The following is a 16,484-nucleotide window of genomic DNA, read 5'->3' as shown; positions in this document are numbered from 1 at the left end:
AATGGTGAAATGAACTCAACCTCATTCAGCCATCTCTACCATTTGGTTGAGGTGCTTGATGGCCAATAATATCCACCTGAGGGTGCAGTGACTTCACACACCATGCTTTCCAAGTCATGTGACACAGAGGAAATCTGACACAAGAAAAAACACTCCTGACAGATGAGCTCTCTCCTGCAGGAATTTCAAAGCTAGGATGATTCTTTTTACATATTATCATCTCAGAGATGTTACTGAACATGCATAATTATGTAACAAAGTGCAATAAAAATTTATTTAATAATGGTCAAATATTTTTTTGAAAACATGCTTTACCAAACGGTAGATGTGTCCGTTGATGGTAAAGGTAGTGCAAGTAAAACTAAAGTAACTTACTATTTACTATGAATAATTACAACTTCTACTAATTCATTGTTGTTATTATGATACATTGAATGTTTTTTCATTATAATATATCCTGAAATAGTTCTATAAGTAAGATTTTATTCTTGTTTAAAAATATGCTCAACCAAACGGTTGAGATGTCTGTTAGTGGTAAAAGAGAGTGTCCAATCAACATACACAGTACACCTGTTCACCTATTCAACCCTAATTATCAAAGTTCAACATATTATCTAAAGTTCATCATCTGATATTTGTTTTGTCACTAATATGTCAAGAAAATGAAACAATATTTTTGAATTTGCCATTATCCAATCTTCAGATACAGTATATGCCCCCCAAATACATGAAAATTAGGCATTTTTGCACAAATAATGCATAATTTGCACATTTAAAAATAAAGTTTCAGAAAACTTGTAATACATTTTTTGTTTGTTTTAATGTAAGTAATCAACTGGAGAAGTTTCATTGTTCTAGCTATCAGTTAAAGTTTTTTTCTATCAAATGCACCCTTAACATTAACGTACATCTCTACCGTTTGGTAGAGGCTTATATTTTAAAAACTGGTGGGTGTATTGTAAAAAAAAAAAACAATTGATTGTTGTTATTAATGCCTAAAGGGAATAGAAGATGCAAATAATTTCTTTTTTTGACAGCTTCTTTCTTGGTGCGAACTTCAAAGGGTTAAAATTGCATATTGCCTCCAGTCCTTATTAAAGCTGCAATCCGTAACCTGTAGTCTCAAATGCAGCCCTTTTGGGTGTTAATTTGGGAAACTGAGTCATAGAGATTTATTGTAAATACAACATAGCCGATATTTATACGTACTGTACATGTACTGTAACTAGTTTTGTTATTAATAGGCATAGTTATAAAAAAGAATCATCCCTTTGCGCTACTGTACAACCAACCTTTTATTTTACGTTGGAATATGTAATGTGTTCCAGGGGCCACAAGAACAGGAGCAGGATTTGGCCCTCGGGCTGCCAGTTGGATATCACTGGTGTATTTGATGTAGGTGAGGGGGAGTCTCAAATTGAATGTATTCCTGTGAGCAATATACAGTATAATATCAAGAATTTGAATTCTTTGAAGTCAAACTTTTCATGCAATCCAGGTTAGTTTGAAAAGAAAAACAAGAAATATAACTTGTGGTGGTGGCATCCTGGTAATACAAGGAAAATACTGTCACAAATATCTAAGCAACCATGTCTTTCTCTTGGTTTATTTAAAAAGACATTAAAGGCCCTTTCCCACTGGGCGCGACAACGATATGTTATCTGCCATCCATTTCAATTGAAAACAATATTTTCCTAATGGGAAAGGGTCTTAATAATAATAATAAATATAGCTGCAAGCAGCGATAAAGTGGCCAAGCCAGAAAAAGCAGGAAAGCAAAAAAGCAGCAAGGGAAAGCAAGGGAAAAGTGGGAAAAGAAATCAAGGAAAAACTAGAAGCAGTGCTCTTCCGAGCACTATAATATGCAATTTAAATAGTCTGCATGAGGTGAGACTTGAACCGGTGACCATCGGTGTTAAAGACACATAAAACACTGACTGGAACCTTTAAAATAACTTAAAATATCTTGTGCACATTACGTTTACAGGAGGAAAAATACCATAGTGAGAGTACCACCTTTTTTATGTAAATCTGACAGTGCTTAGCAAGTATGACCAATTTGTTCTATGTTCTTATTTCTTTAATACAATAAACGTAGTCGTAGGTAGATCAAGCTACGGGGGAACGCGCACGTGTGTGTAGAAAGTGCAAATTTTAGGGGTGCCAGAGAAATATTCAGCGGTGGCCACACCATCTCTTTAGCGTGACCGTGTGTGTAGCTATGCGTGTCTGTAGCCTGGCCTGCACTACTGCTGGGTGACTGTTGAGCAGCCTTGAAATGTACAGTAAATGCACGCATACACACAACCTTGAAATGCATGGACACCACCGCTCCGTTCACACTGGTGTGATTTTTTTTATCAATTTTTTGATATTTATGAAATAGAAACGCAAAAGTCAAGTCAAATCAAAGTACCCAAGTTATGTTTGTAACCAATAAGTTTCAATGCAACCACAAACAAGTCAATTGATTTCAACCCACAACAGTTCAATGAATGAACACCAGCATGTCTTTTAAATTACTCAAGTCTTCAAAACAATGTTTTCAAATAATTCAAGTAGTAAATGTCTTTAATTCAAGTTTTTAAACATTAAGTATTGTGAAGTCTGAACCCAAACCAGCACACGGAAACAGTTCTCAAGGTGAAAACGCAATAAGCGTTGTTTTATTCAAGGGGGCGTTCCCCCCTTGGATTTCCATCAATCTGATTCACAAAAAGGTTTATCCAGTGGAGAAAATAAAGTTTCCCCAGGACTACAGTGTGTTGCCCTGTCGGGCAACCACACTAATGATGATGATGATGATGATAATAATAATAATATAACTTTCCATTCATGGCGAATAAAGGATTCCCATCTGTCAAACCAGAAATTGCTCGTCATTAGGTTCAAACAGGTGGACCAGCAGATAAAAGGTTTCATTTAAATGTAAATCAGAAGGGTAACAAATCCATTATTGTCATTTGAATAAGGACTGCTCTTTTTTGCCTCCCGTTCCATTGCTTTGACTCTTAATCCCAGTCACTGTGGTTAAAGTTCTTTTGACATTATTGCTGAGGAGATACCACTGACTGAAAGCCACTGTGACAACAGATTGCAGCTGGATGCCAGTGGACGAGGCTCTGAAGTGAATGATTCATTGTACAAAATTGAAATCCATATTTAAGTATGGATGGAGATTGCCTGTGATTAATCAGCTGTGGCCTCTGTACCCTGCTGCTATACATCTGAAAACAATTCAGTTTCAAAATGCCGCTTGGCTGGTCAAATCATGAACTTTTAGCACTGCTAAACACCATGTCAAAGAACCACGAGAATCAAGGAGTTTATTTGTCACTCACTCAGGTACAAGAAGCAAACTGGTTCTGTGACATGTTCCACAAGACTATGCTAACATCAGCAATACAAAATAGCAAGATAATAATAAAAGTACTGGAAATGTTCGTTTAAAAGTACAGGCAAGACATTGCCTGTACTTATTAAGTATTAAGTACTCTTAATAATAAAATTAAAACTAGAATTGACAGAGTCAATTTTTACAAGTGTGCCTGCAGCTCGCTAAATGTGCAACCTTGTGCAGCGGTTTGGACTGTGAGACCATCCACCAAGTTGCCTGTGTTTTCGTTTTGAGCGGGTCGGTCCCCCTGAAAAACGCGTTCTGGCACAAAACGGTTACATTTTGCGTGTTTGTGACGCCCCCTACGGGTCGAAGTGGAAAGGCTTTTGGGGATTCGTTGAGTATGCCACCTGCGACCTGTGGTTGAAATTCAGTGTTGACTCGACCTTTTGTTTGTGATTTATGGCTATTGTTTGCCAAACGGGCCCCTCCCGCTAACTTTGGAAGCCTGTTACGGACGAACGGTATGGACTATCGAAATATCCCTTGAGTATGTTTATTGCATGGGTTCATAGATCATGTGTACTGATTTCTGTGACATTTGAAGAAAATATGTAGGAAAAGGAGCAAAAAGTGTGTTTTGGAGAAAATTCAAAATGGCGGAAAATCTATCCTGGCGCAAATGGGCGTGGCAAAACATAAAGTGGGCCGTTATAGCGCCACCATGAGGCCGAGTGATGTAATTATTTTTCGATTCATTCATAAAATTATTATAAAGTTTTGAAACTGTTTTGAAACTGTAGCCCATATGGTTTGCGAGAGAAAAATACTTGAATGTGAAGTTTTGCATTTTCCCATTATAAGTCAATCCACGTTACCATGGCAACGTCATTTTCGTTTTTTGCCAATTACGTCGCCATGGTAACACGGATCGGAAAGAAGTAATAGCACACCATTCCCGGCCGAGCCGCACGTTTTGATGAATAAATGGTGCGGCACTAGTTACGTGCCGAAGTTTTCCTGAGCGAGTACAATAAGTGTTCTGCCATTGCATGGCAGGCACACTTAACAAGGTTAAGGCAAGAGACACTTTATATAGTGCCTTTATCCAAGGCACTTTACAGAGATTGTGCATTACATTCACCCATTCACACACACATTCATACACAGATGGCGGAGCCGGAGTTGTATCAAACTGGAAACCTTCCGGTTGCCAAGCTGCCACTCTACCCCTGAGCCACTGCTGCCCCAGTAGCAGAAATGTCGAAAGGGGGAGTAATCAAGGCAAGCAAGGTTACATTCGGGAGTCTCAACCTGTGTTGGTAATGCAAGTAGCCTACACTGCAATTTAATGTCGAGGCCCAGGGACTACTATGGATGTTGTCCTTCTGAAAAGTGTAAACTGCACTGCAATATCTCTTAGATAAAATAAGATATTCCATACCCACAATGAAATAATCATATCTCTGACTCTGACATTTATTTATTTATACATCATAAAAGTGACCTCAAACTTCTCTGATAAACCACTTTAAGGAGTAAACTTGTGTTAGAATTCTTGCTGTCTTGCAGGTCAAGCTCATCTCCCCAGGGTTCCTGGGTATTGGCTGGTTTTCTAGATCCCTCTCATTGATTCCTGTGGTGTGTGTGAGGTCTGGAGACCTCTCTCCTCCCTGAACCACAACACACTGACCTATAAGAATACAGGAAACACCAAATAAACAGCCTCACACTCTTATTGACTCAACGTTAAGTGATTACACAACGTGTTATCATTCTTTATGGTTATGAAGCTTTAGTTAGCCAGGAGAATACAAGAATAAACAATACGTTAATAATACTCTTTATTTATAGAACAAAGTTGCAAGAAAACACTTTTGTGAATTCTAAAATTCTAAATTGATATACTGTAGGCCTATAAGTTCAAGCTTTACTGCTCGAACTCTACAGCTGTGTCAGTGTTTAATGTTACAGCATAATAGTACATCAGTATATCTATAAATACATATTGAGCTACATTAGGTACATTTTACATATTAATAAAGAAATGTAGATAGTTGCCATATTTTAAGTTTTTCGGAAAAGATAAACTTTGACTTAGACAAAAAGTTATTTTAATTTCCCAAGTCATATTTCATCTGCCTTTATTTATTTCTGTCTAACTCTACTTGGCCAAAAGTGTCTTAGGCAGGTTTGAGGTTAGGCAATTATGCTATGAGGCTATAACAAAGGTATAAATTAAATTGTCATAATTTGAATATTTGGTTACAGTATTCAAGTCATTACACGCAACACAGTTACACGCACGCGCGCACGCACGCACGCACGCACGCACGCACGCACACACACACACACACACACACACACACACACACACACACACACACACACACACACACACAAGCTGTTGGAGCATAATTTTATCCATTCAACCTCCCCACCCTTTAAGAAAGCACCATAATGGTAGATGGGGACTGTGTTTTCCTTTCATTCTGTTAATGGGGTTATTGATCATTCTGACATCTGTGACATTTCTATAAACCAAATGAAGGCCCTGCTTAAAGTGTGCTGTGTCAGAGAAGAAATGCATTTAGATTACTTCATTCTACTGGGCCTCTTCAGAGATAGCATCTCCTACATTTACTTTGCCCTTTAAAGGATATCTTTTGAATGTCCAAGATGAAATGTTTGGAAGAAAAGCCATTTTTAAAGCCTGAAATGCTATACTGCTTCTTTCAAGGTTGGTTCGGTACCCTTGGAGCTGAGCTGTCCATTGCAATGCCAGTAAAAACTGGACTCTCTCTAGACATGACACCAAAATAGGTGCACTGTTAAAGCTACAATCCATAAGTGTTATATGTCTCTCCTGTCCAGACAGAGAGAGTTAACTGTATCTATATGAAACAAAGGGAAACAAATATCTTTCAACTTTGTCTCAACAAAGCTTCAACGATTATTCAAGGAATAAGGCACAAGGCACATGACCTGTTACTATATTATGTCATTTTATTATGAAATAAATCACATCAAATAAAATCCAAACTACAGTACAAATGGCAGTACAACTAGTGTCCTCTCCGTTGTGCCATGGTCAACCAGCTGGTGTCCTCCAAACCAACTCCAGAGTCAACAGTAGAGAGACAACCTACTACTGTACATTTGCTAATCTATCTAAATTAGGGAAATCTACGTCTGTGTGTCTGCGTCTGTGTGTCTGTGTGTCTGCGCGGGAAACGTCAATGGTAAAGCGACCTGATATAAACGTAAAGGGTTGAGGCATACAGTATATAAGTAACAAGAAATCTTGTGAAATAAAATGTCGTCAACCAATCATCAAGGACGATGTTACACGAAAGAAGAAGAAGTAAGGGCCATGAGAGCGGCCATCTATGCCCATAGCATAGCATATGCCAGATGGACATAAACGGGCATATGTCCGATAAGCTTGAGGATCGGTGGATTGGTGAGCTTTACATGACACTTTGACCAGACTATAAGTGGGCCAATTTCCATGATTGACCCATTATGACGTGATTCAATGGGAAAACGTCTGTGTGTCTGCACTGACATCATCCATTCACTTCGTATGAAACGGGTGAAGAGGGCGCAAACCTCTATTGATGTATAAATAGTTAAATACACTATATATTTGGTAAGAACATTCGCATGTGAGTGACCGTCACTTTTTTTTTGGTGTGTTCCCGGCATAAGATGGGTGAACAGCTAGTTCCGGTCTACAGCCTAGCGGATGGGATGACTATCCCATAGCCAGAAGGGACAATTGTTCTGTGATTATCAATTCAAAATACTAGAAAATCGCGGCCGCTGATGAGGCCGCTCATATCTAGAAATCGCACGCTTCGCGTGCTCACATGCACACACGCACAACTGCTCCAAGCCATGTTGCCCACCAAAAGCACTGTTTCTTCATGTATTTTGTGTGTGTGTGTGTGTGTGTGTGTGTGTGTCGTAATGTCTGCACTACACTGTTCCTGCCACCAGGGGACACAGTAGGCCTACTACACTCGTAAGTACACTGCAGCGTGGAACTATTTGTAAGTCTGTGTTTCGGCCGGAAGGTTTATAATGGACGTACTATGATGTAATTCGCGTCATAGCATTAAATTATTGTTTTGTTTAATTGTACATCGTGCAAGTACAATACGTTCAGGGAAAGCAGCCTTTTGGAGAAGCTGGCCATTACGAAGGCCCTCACAACCAACTTGTGCACGTGCCCTAGGAGGATATTTTATATAGCTATGGTATAATAATAATTCGGAAACTGCAGGTTGATTGGTGGTTGATTAATATACATGCAGCCGTTTGGCAACAGTGAAATGTTAATGTGACATTATTTACACCACATACTGTATGGTACATCATACATATATTTCTTTGGTCATAAAAGTGGGCTTTGGTTGGATATGGTTGCATGTCTAGAGCAGACACATTCAATGAGACAAGGCGGACACAGCTGATTGCAGATTTAACAGTGTAGACTAGAGGCACAATGGCTCCTCACTTGTAAAGTGGATTTGTGTGCTTTTGAAGCTAAATAGAGAAGGATTGGAAGGTGTTAAATATATGTATGTTTTACAGCACATAATAGGCCCTTCTACACTAAATCACAATGTGCTCATAATGGGGGAAACTAGGGCTATACAACAAGTTAATTTACCGAGCCATAGATAATATAAAAGTACCAATGTCATTTCATATTTTCTGCTTATATATCTGTAGTGATTTCCATAGTCTTAAAATAGCGCTGCCAGTTAGTCAGTTATGGTACCATTTAACCACTTATGCTTTGTTGACTGTGTCCCCCAACACTTGGTCCCCTTTTGTTTTTAACCTCTACACCAAAACTCTTTGACGAAATCTAGAGACATCTGCTAAATTTTCAGAATGTTAGCCTATTTTCGCAGAATGCTCAGAAATGATGACTTGGCCAGCCCAGAATAGGAAAGGCAGAGTTCATGTGGTTACACGTTCTGATATTGCTTGTCTGAAGATGCGCAGCTTGTTATCATCTACTATGTCCTAGTCATTGAATGAAAAATAAGCTAAATGGAAATGAAACTAAATAAGCATGCCTACAAACACAGCATTTCTTGTCATCATGTAGCTATGACTCTTAAGCTGCAACCAAGTAAAATCCTGCAACCCAATGCATCTCCAGCAGGAAGCAGATGCTTGGAAATGTGATCGGGCCTTCTGAAGGTGTCATTTGGCCCTGCATGGTAAAGCAGCAGACACAGAGGCTGCTCCATGGCGTGAGGGTCGTGCTGTAAAAGATGTCCGCCAGACACATTGGCAGCAGGAGAGACACAAATCGATTTCCTGTGAGGAAGCACTGAGGGTAAGTGGAGCAGGGCCCCTTTAGTGAGGCTGTTATTAATTAATAGTGTCTCAGGAGGAGATTACATGATATGATTCCTGCTTCTTCATCACAGGCCTGTGGCTAATGAAATCTGAGGGAAGCCTCTTGCACAAGACACACCTCCACTCTCCACTGTATTATGATCCCGTAAGATGTTTTTAAACACAACAATAATCTGTATATACTGTATTCCCATTCGAAGTCAGAAATCAGATATTGCAGTGAGGCCATTTTGATGTCTTTGTACACACTAAAAAATGTTGGGTTACCAACAACCCAACTTGAGTTATTTTTTAACCCAACACGGGGATCAATAGTGGACCAACCCAACAGTAGTTAATTTGACCCAACAAAATGGGTTGATAATTTTAACCCAACAGATGGGTTACATTATTTAATCCAATAGCTGGGTCAAATGTATTACAGCCCTGGGTCGATTCTACCCAATGATTTGGTTAACTATTGTGCACACATTTAACCCAAATGCTGGGTCAAATTAATTACAGCCCTGGATCAATTCTACCCAATGAAAGGTTAATGTTGTGCCCAAATTAACTACAATTCTGGGTTATTTTAACTACACACATTTATTAAATATTCCATCCAAATGCTGGTTCATATTAACTGCAATAGAATACCCATATATTGTTAAATTACAAACCCTTTTAAATCCTATACTTGGTCAAGAAAATAATATAATATGGAATAAACCATTTTAAAATGTTGTTATCTTAGAAAAGTATTTATTTTCAATCAATATCAATGAAGTAACAATAGTGCAAACTATTTCTCCAACAATTAAAAACAATATACAACTTGTAATTTGCAACAAAACTTTTAAAACCTTAAAAGAACTATAGGCTACTGCATCAATAGTAAACAACCACACTATAAACAAGTAAGACCCCCTAATCGGGAGATAAGCGACCTTCAGGTCACAGCGTGATTTTAGGTCAAAATGTGTAGGAGCAGTGTCCAAAAATGTGTTTACACATGGCTAGGAGAGATACTTTATAAGAGGCCTCAAGTCATGATGAGACAATACATGCTGACTTATCATTGGTTAAGGGAGTACTGCATTAATACTGTATTCTGTTTGTTGGATGATACACTTCAATCCACTTGACAAAAAAATAACGAATATAGACCCAAACCGTGTTGTCAGAGCCAATGAACAACACTGGAGGGGGAAAAAAATCATGAGCAGCAGAGGTTTTCAGTCCACAAGTCCACAGTCTCTACTTACTTGCAAGCAAGTATTGAAGCACGCAGAAACTTGACAATGGAGGGGGGAAAAAAAGAATGAGCAGCAGAAGTTTTAAGTCCACAAGTCCACAGTCTCTACTTACTTGCAAGCAAGTATTGAAGCACGCAGAAACTTGACAGGCTTCGATTCTTCTCCGCCCATCTCATAGACTGCATTTTGTAGTAATTCCCAAACCGGAGCACACTGCTTAGGGTATTCGACACCAAAAATGTAGTAGTCCTTAAAACAGACATCGACAGTCCAAAGCAGGGTATTCTGCTCTAAAGCCTCCTCACAGAGGATGACGAAAGCCTGGGATGTGTGGCGGATGTCATTCCCCAGTGACAGGACATGGGGGTATGGCCTTGATACCCGCGCTTCCTCGAGGTACCCCACCAAGTTTGTTGCAGGCTGAGAAAGGAAAAACAAAACAAAACAAAAAAACAAGATAAATCAACCAGTAAATGATTGTCGAAAAGCAAAGAGTAAGCAAGTTACAGTGTTTACTGATAGTTACTAAATACATTTTCTGAATTATTCTATAACAGGCGGTCAAGCATGATGTTCTCATCTTAACCCATTCAGGCCGGGAACACATTTTGCTGTTTGGGAGGGGCTTACAGTACATGTACAGTATGTAGCAACATATTTGTTTTGTAGGCTAATTTCTGATTTAGCCCTATTCTATAGGTTAGGCCTGGACCTGGGTTGGATCTGCATTTGGACTACCATTTTCCATCTACACCTAATCTCTTTTCACCAAAAATAGGCGATCTACCAGCTCGACACACACATGTCACATGCAAAGCATTGTGAGCTTGTAGATCTGCCGTTTTTTGATAATACCGACCCATGAATATCATATGGATGCTGGGTTCAACTTCAAACCAATGCAGGGGGACTTACAGGCTTATGGTCGATGAAGGCCATGCTGGATTCCTCGACTGTATGGTGAACTACTTTTCGCCCAACTTTGTATACTGTTGGCGGAAGCAGCGCTGGTAGCTGACTCAGAGCGAGTTCCCCCAAACAAACTGTAGGAAGAAAATTAGGTATCAATATGTGGAATGGCATATCTGATTTGTAGACTGGCACCAGCCCAAATCAATCATAACAACGACCGCGTCTATCTCGCTATTAAAGCGGTAAATACAATTCCAGGAATAAATAAAATCTGGTTAGTAAGCCAGACACATAATACCACAGATAAGGGTTGCATGTAGGGATGGGACGATATAAAAATGTCATATCATGGTTACTGTGACAAAATAAATTGCAATTTACGATATTATCGTGATAATCAAAAAACATTATCCTGGGGTGGAACATTTGCTAAAAAATAGCAGATCTACAAGCTCACAACGTGTTGTGAGCTTGTAGATCGGCTATTTATTGGCAAAGACATTTGATAGAAAGTGAACAAAAGACTATCAAGTACTATATTATACGATACCAGATATGCAGCTCGTCAAATAAAAGGTGACTTGATCCCAGTGCATGACTGAGGACGATATCACGATAAATGAAATCTCCACAATACGATTTTCATGAGTGTTTATCACGATTAACGCTAATATTGTGTATTGGCCCCCCCTAGTTGCATTACAATCATCTGCTTTGCAACTATTGCGATTAATCAGGGGGTGAACCAATCACTGAAGACTGTCTCTTTGGCAATGCCCAATGGCTACAGTAGGAAGGGCTTTCAGATGGTAAAATGAACAGTCAGGCTATGTGATTTTGTCATTTAGTAGTAAAAAGGGTTAGGGTTGAAACATTTACATAGTCTGATGTACAACAACAACTATAATAATGTATTACCAAGTCTGATGTACAACAACAACTATAATAATGTATTACCAGGTGTTAATCCATCAACTGAAGAGGTTAACTTCCTCTCCCGTCTTGCCAGGTGTAAGATCTTATTGGTGAAGAGCGGCAGCCAGGTCTCAAAAAGTTTGGGCGCAGCCTCTCCATCCAAGACCGAGAAGTCTTGCAATCTAAAAATATGAGAAAAAAAATAATTCAATGTGGCAGCTAACATACTGATAAATAATAATCATAAACAATGCAGCCTCATATGTAAATGTATACTCCTTCACAACTTACCATGCCCGGAGTGGTAAGATGTGGGAATTCTTTCAGGATCTCTTGGATGTCCCACCTGTTCTCCCTTATACACATGGCCCTGTTTGATGAAACAAAAAGAATGGGGAATTTATATAGTGCCTTTATCCAAGGCACTTTCACATATACTGACCGATGGCAGAGGAAACCACACAAGGCACCAACATGCTCATCATAAGTGATTAGGGTTCAGTGTCTTGCTCAAGGACACTTCCACAGAAACTCTGAGGAGCCCAGGATCGAACAGGGAACCTTCTGGTGCCTCTTACCTCCTGAGCCACTGCCGCAGGTTCCGATTAATTACAGTAAGTAAAACAGTACAACTGAACAAGAATGTTAAAAGGATAAGACAAAAAATGTAAGACTGGTGTCCTTTTATGGCAGTTTTGAGGGAGGCTAACGAGTTGCACTTTATTGATGGCTGGTGATAGATGTTCCACATTTTGAGCCTTCTCACCCAAGCCAGCAGAGCGAGCAAGTACTGTGTTCGGTAGCTCCTTTCGTTCCTGTATTTACCTTTTTTATATTTTGATATTTTATATTGGTAAATACAGTTCCTTGCTTGTAGATTGGCTCCCTCTGATACGCAGCGCTACCACTGTCTGGTCTCGGACGAATACAGTGTCGCTCAGATGTTGTTGAGATTCTTTAAAGATACCCAGAACTGCACTAGGAGAGCGCGGAAACGTGTGCGAAGCGCCGAAAATCGGCGATGCCGTTAGGTATCATTAATTTATCTGTGAAAATTTAGTAGCTTTTTTCCAAACTGTATCTCGCTTCCGTGTCCCGCCTCCCCGCGGTGTGGTTGGCTACGTTCCTGCCTCTGATCTATCCGAGACAGGCTGACACTACCAGCTAGCCAAAAGACGCCGTGGGGAGGCGGGACATGTGACGTAATAAGGAAGCAAGATACAGTTTGGAAAAAGCAACTAAATTTTCACAGATAAATTAATGATACCTAACGGCATCGCCGATTTGCGGCGCTTCGCACACGTTTCCGCGCTCTCCTAGTGCAGTTCTGGGTATCTTTAAAGCATCTCAACAACATCTGAACGACGCTGTATTCATCCGAGACCAAAAAGTGGTAGCGCTGCGTATCAGAGAGAGCCAATCTACAAAATATAAAAAGTCAAAAAATAAAAAGAGGTGATTTTGGGGTCCTGAGAGGGGCTATGTGTTCGGCTGCATATGTAGATAGTAGCTGTGAGTGTTTAAGCCTGTAACCCAATCAGGGACCAGCATTTCTGGCAATGTCATCATTAACAGACAATGAGGGACCAGCATTCCTGGTGATGTCACTGCCATCACCAGTGGTGAGCCCACCTGGGCACGCTGTGTGCAAGCAGAACACACGGTGAAAGTTGGCACCTGAAGTGTAGTTCTAGTTTAGATTTGAATGACTTTGTGATAAGAGTACCATGAGGCAAATACAGAGGAAAATGGCGTTGGATGAGTGCTGCAGCTAGTGTCCTCAGTGCGTTTCTACTGACCTGTACACTGCTGTGTCGAGCATGTGCTGTTCCACTTGGCTGAGGGGCTGTACATTGTTTCTCAGCCATTCTTTGAGCTGTATGGCTCTTTCGTCTGTTATCTCAGAATCTATAAATCAAATGTACACATGAGGATATTACCAATCACTAAATTATGTGGCTTTATTGCTTCAACAAATTATTCAGTTGAAACTATTACCTGGTATGAGTGTCCTTCAGGCTCCAGCTTCCTGGTTTTGTGGCCGTCTTCGTGGTGTGCCCCGTGGCCTGCTCTTGGATCTCATCTTCTTCCTGCAGTTACGAAGCCTCTCTTCCAGAAACCCTGTGGAGGGCTTGGTACTCCTTTCGTGTACCAGACTCCCTGTCAAGAAATGAAAAGACTTGAGGCACATTTTGACAGGGTGGCCACCAGATGTGGCTTGAACAGGTTTTGTCTGTCCGTCTGTCTGACAACACCGGGGATCAAACAGCTCAGAACTCTGGTGATGGGAGAGGAGTTATATTGTGTCCACTGTTCAATAGATTATTTTAGCATCAATTCCTCTAAAATGTTAATATACCGGTACTCACAATGCCGCTACTTGAGTCGTCTCTCAAGCTAGGAAATGTCTGGATCAAAGAGATTGCCAGGGCTGTTTTGGTTTCGGAGGTAGGACTGTAAACACAGAAAAACTAAATTACCAGCAGAGTCAAAATAGATTTTAAGTACTGCTAAAACATGTGTCACACCACAGTATAAAGACTGCAACTAAAAATTGCACCTGCATGGTATCAAACACGACACACGCATGTATCTCCTTGTATTGACCATTCTGTTCTACCGTCTGTGACATCAGCTGTGTGATGTTGGCGTTTTTGTTTTGTCCAAACCCAACCTTTTCCACTGAAAGAACATTCAAACTAAAATATTCATGAAAGTAAGTAAACATTAATGTATTCACATGATGAGGCTACTGACATTTGTTTATTATTGTGATATTTGATCTGCGTATTGTAAGTCGCTTTGGATTAAAAGCGTCTGCTAAATGCCTAAACTGTAAACTGTAAACTATACTTTATATTTAGCACTCCAGCATTGTCCCCCTGCATGTCAAATTTAGGAACAGGTGGTACAAATTGGGTGCTTCTCAACTACCTCTTAGCACATGCACGGAATTTAGTGTAAAAAATAACTTAACATCTCTATGCTGGATTTTTATCAAACTAAAACACTTTGCAGATACAAAGGGGATAATTCAAGCCTTCCATGTAGCAGCAATGATGGTGAGTTTAATGACGTTTAATACAATCAGATAGCACTTTTCTGTTTTGACGTATGGGCTACCAATGGTTCTTGCAAAAAAGGTTGCGGCTGCATCTACACCACAGACCACACATGAGAAAACACAGCATCAACCAATAGGCTATTGTATAAACATCTGCATTTTTTTAATCAAATGTAAAACGAGACATCAGCCATACATTGTTATGTTGTAGTTTCGGTGGCTAACACAGTTTCCCAAGCTGTGGGTCAGGAGTCAGGACCCATTTGTGGGTTGTGACACATTTCTAATAGGTCCCTTACATGTGTTTCCTGCATTGTGTTTAATTGCTATGTCTACCAAGTAGTACATAATGTTATGAATAAATGAAGACATTCCATGAAACAGAAAACAAAATGTTTAAGGAGTAGTGAAAATAGCCGATCTACAAGCTCTCAACTCTGCACAAAGCGACGCGTTGTGAGCTTGTAGATCTGTTGTTTTCACTAGTTTGGGTCCCAGTCAATTCACGACGCGGTTGTGAGCTTGTAGATCTATTGTTTTCGCTCGTTTGGGTCCCAGTCAATTCTAATCTCTTTGGGTCTTGAGCTAAAGTTTGGTAGCCACTGGGCTAACAGGCTTCTCTGTATCATACTCAACAAAATGAACTGAGCGGCGAAAATGCTGCTATAAGGACATTTTACTGCATAAACATGCCGAACAGACTGCAGTCGAATCATGTTTAGCCAACATATTTAACGTTGGATTACTACTGCCCGTGGTAACGTTAGCTCTGGTCCACGCTAGCAACACAGCATGTTACACAGAACAACAACAACAAACAAGCCTCGATAAAATAACGTGGAAATAGACTTCCTGATCACAGACAATATGACGTCGCTATGAAGGTATAAAAGTGTGCACAAACCTTTTAATTTAATGTGCCTCAGCGACGATAAGTTTTCTCTTCTCCTCTGGATGTTGTGGACAGTTACTCGCAGGCTTTGAAATTCAGTGACGCAAGCACGTCAGTATACGCAGTGACGTCATTCCTTCAAAAGCAGGGTTCACGGAACCACCCCCAACCCAACCATAGAGTTATAATCATGGTTATAATAAGAAGAACCCAACAGAGGAATTATTTGTACTATAAATCAGGGGTCTTCAACAGGGGGTCCGCGGAGGTACTGCAGGGGGTCCACGAAATTATTGGTAAAAATAATAATAATAATAATAATAATAAGATTTCAAAAAATGTTGTTTTTCACATTTATGTTAAAAAATAAATCATGATTCTATCTATTTTGAATAGCTTGAACACATGATTACCATTGACAGATTGTTGATATTATTGACATTGGTTCTCAGTTAATAAGTATGTTTAGAAATGGTAGTGGTACGGCCCACCCTGCTCGCTGTAACTTGTACATGTTTAAAATAAAAAATATGTCGTAGCCCCGACACCCCCCCCCCCCCCCCCCCCTCACACTCTACAAGGTGGTAGGGGGTCAGTTTGGGGGTCCCCGGCCTGAAAACGTTGAAGACCTCTGCTATAAATAATCCATAATGGGTCAAATATTTAATAACACCATGGTTGGGTTAAAAGAATAGTGTTGGGTTTGCATAAAATAACCAAACAACCCAACAAACAACCCAGAATGTA

General features: G+C 39.9%; 1 long non-coding RNA gene across 1 annotated transcript; it reads right to left on the bottom strand.

Moving 5' to 3' along the window:
- Window positions 1-11,861: 11,861 nt before the first annotated feature.
- LOC308288339 lies at window positions 11,862-14,537 on the bottom strand. Its single transcript, XR_013962191.1, has 5 exons — window positions 14,151-14,537; window positions 13,780-13,941; window positions 13,581-13,689; window positions 12,073-12,151; window positions 11,862-11,963 (listed from the first exon to the last, which is right to left on the bottom strand). It is a non-coding gene; the product is annotated as an uncharacterized lncRNA (long non-coding RNA).
- Between the last annotated feature and the right edge of the window lie 1,947 nt (window positions 14,538-16,484).

The sequence above is a fragment of the Nannobrachium achirus genome, assembly GCF_963921795.1.
Source record: "Nannobrachium achirus genome assembly, chromosome: 7".
Classification (NCBI taxonomy): domain Eukaryota; kingdom Metazoa; phylum Chordata; class Actinopteri; order Myctophiformes; family Myctophidae; genus Nannobrachium; species Nannobrachium achirus.
This window is presented reverse-complemented; position numbering and strand designations above follow the sequence as displayed.